The sequence below is a fragment of the Charadrius vociferus genome, unplaced genomic scaffold (genome assembly GCF_000708025.1).
Source record: "Charadrius vociferus isolate BGI_N301 unplaced genomic scaffold, ASM70802v2 scaffold704, whole genome shotgun sequence".
NCBI lineage: Eukaryota > Metazoa > Chordata > Aves > Charadriiformes > Charadriidae > Charadrius > Charadrius vociferus.
In genome coordinates, this window is record NW_009648036.1 from 747,705 (window position 1) to 751,089 (window position 3,385).

Sequence of the window (3,385 nt, forward strand, 5' to 3'; positions counted from 1 at the left end):
GGGGAGGAGGGGGAAGTGAGGGGGGGTCGCCTCTCCTCAGCCAGAGCCCACCCAGTGACCGGGCGAGTCGCGCCGCCACCGCTGCCAGTGGGTGCGCGGAGGTGAATTTTTGAAGGGAAAAACCCTGAAACAAAGGATTTATGGCACGGATTGTCTCCCCGGTTGATTACCTCAGGCGCACTGAACACCCTCGGAAACCTTCGGATCAAAAGCCCTGAAAAAATATGGCTCTTTGATTCATTTTTGCCACAAAGAATGAAGTATTAAATCACTAGTTTCGTACGTGGGTTAGAAATCAGGCATGGAAAACGCTGCGCATACCTGGGTTTTATTTTCTAGGGCACTGCCTCTAATCCCCTCCAAATATACTTTGAAAAGTAATATTTCATTTTCCTTTCATATCTCCTAATTAGCAATCGGGCGCTTGTTAAGGAGCGAGGGCAAAGGCCCGCCGGGCTGAGCAGGGCTGGCGCCCCCCGGGCGCGGGGACCCGGCCCGGCCGTGGCTCAGGGGCAGCGGCACACGGGCACCGCCGGCGCTCGTCCCGCGACATCGGCCCACAGCACAACACACGGGTCCTGCCCAACAAGGAATCCGCCAGATCTGCCGTCAAGAGGTTCGTGACCCAAAAAAAGCCCCAAGAATAATGTCATGGATGTGAGCATCATCTGCAGATCCCATCCTCGCTGGAGACCGTAGTGCCACCTATGGAAATACTGGTGAGATCCATGCAACATCAGGACTGTGTCCACTTGTTTACAACCAAAGTAAACTTCAGCTATTTGGGATCAACCATTCTACGACACCAGAACTTCAACCTGTCTTTTTTTTTTCTTTCTTTACACATATTTCAGATACAAAGCCTTAGAATTTCTGAAAACAGAAGAAAGAAGAGAAACTATATGTATATATATACATATTTTTAACCTAAGTTAAAAAATTGTTATTGCTACTGGAATGAGTTTATCACCTTCATGCTCTGGTGGAAGGGTTGCAAATTAGCAGCGATCATCAGCTGGTTAAGCATACGCCACTTGTTCTTCCCATACTGACCAGAGAAACCCCCAAGAAGAATCTCAGTTCTTGCATCCAAAGTAGATGCTTCTCAGAGCTTTCAAGACATGTCTTTGAAATGTCCGTATGTCCACAACTGGCTCGGCACTGCATGACTGCAAGGACCATGCAAAACTTCCTTTACCATTGCCCACCCCAGGCAGCAGGTGCTCCTCCAGTCACAGCTACCAGGAGACTTCTCTGCCCACCCAGACTCATGTCCCAACACAGGCAGTTCAGCTACCACAGGAACGTCCAGGCTAGGGGCTGGGAAAGTCCCCAGGTGCTGGGCAACTCCAGAGCTGCAGCAGGCTGGAGAATAAGCTTGCTGATCTAGTCTCGGTTGGACCTCATTACCAAAAGTCCGTAACAGTTCTTGTTTAGGCCACGTGCATCTTTCCCTCTGTGCCTCAGTTCTCCAGCTATCAAGAGGGGATGACGGCATCAACTAAACTAACTCACTGGGGTACTGGGGCGGAGGGGGAGTCAGTTAAAAAACAACCCAACAACCTATGATAATACACCAGTGAACACCCCCGAACACCAAGTTACCCAATTTTGTAGTCAGTGCAGTCTTGAAAAGGGTTACTAATTAAGAATTAAAAAAATGGCTATTAAGTACAACTTAAAACTGCACAGTGGCTAAGAATAGCAAACATCGAATATCCACACGATCACCGAAAGACCCATAAAGGCTCCATGAACAGCTTTAATACCTCTTCATTTTCAACTATACAATCATATTGTTATTTCAAAACAGATTTTTAGTGCAACATACGACATTGCTGTTGATCATACAAGTTATGCAATGGGCTGGATATATTGTTACTTTAAAGATTGTTTTAAACAAGTGGAGGAAGGCTAATGCTGTAATATTAGGGTTATCATAACACAGTATTTTCCAACACATTTATGTTTAAACTGTATGAAGGCAGTGCAAAAGATCAAATAGACCAAAGAACAGTGGCACAGCATGATCAAAAACATCTACTGCAGGACTCAACCAGGTATTCAGAACACTGCAAAAATATTTCCCTGAAAGAGATTGCCTGTAAGAAAATTCACAAAAAATTACTTTGACAAGTCTCTGAATATAGACTACTTCATATTACACAGGTTAAAAGAAAGTAGATGTACTTTTTTTCCTTGAAGACCAGCACACCTGCAATTCCTTATGGATTGTCTCTTCATGCTCTGACCCAATATGGTTCAACAAGAACAGGATGCTTCTTTGCACATTGTGGTAACACATTTGCATTGTCAGTGCTAAAAGCTACACAACAGAAATTTTTGTGGGATGGAGGTGACTAAAAGGTTTGGACAGCTTTGTGGAGAAAGCTTATTCCTTTAGTACTCTGTTCCCCCCTCCCCCCCCAAGGATGAAGGAATGTTAGAAGGGAGCTCTCTCAGTTGCTTGCCCTCACTTTTGGACAGACGGAATTGACAATTTGGAGGTGCAAACTAAAGTTCATTTCCCCTACCACAGATCCTTGACACTGACTGACTAAATAGGTTCCTGAATCTCATAATTCAATTTTATTTTTTTTTAATTCCTTCTGAAGATGTTTAACCCTGTTAAAATTTAAAATGCATGATATGAACAGATATTAACAAGGCAGGATTTTATGGCAAAACAGAATCCGCAGAGCTTGGAATGCAGTGATCAACTGATCCATTCCATAATCAAGCCCAGAGATTATTACACTTATATTTTATTGCTAACAACACACTACAAGATGTTAAACAAAATCCAAGATATGTTACTTCACTGCAAATTTGAAGTCCCTGGATGCTCTAAGAGACCCACAAAGACATTTCTCTCTGATGGTATTCCAGCACATAATTTAGTTTCACTTTTATTCAGTGGCAACAAACATTTATTTAATATAGCGATATGAACAATTTAAATAAGACTTCACAGAAAAAAAAATATTCTAGCATCATTAATAAGTGTTCCATTCCACAAGCTGATAAAATTTCCATCACAAGGTTTTGGGGTTTTTCTTTCTTTCTTTCCCCTCTCTGCCCCTCTAATGTCAATTTGAAATATTTTCTTATTTGAGATTTACCTATCTTTTCTCTCTGCTGAGATTTTTGCAAGTGGACCCATTTTGTTAATTTTTAAAAGCAAATCTGTACCTTTACACATCCATACTGCACCCCTAAAGTCAGGCTGATACCACCATTATCACTCCTGATGCAAAACTGATCACGAAAATAAAATCACCAAAATAAGACAGATTAGTTTTACATTAAGTGCCTTTTAAGCCATAAGATAAAAACGGCTGCAGAAACAGCAATGTTATCACTTGTTTATTTTGATTATTTATAA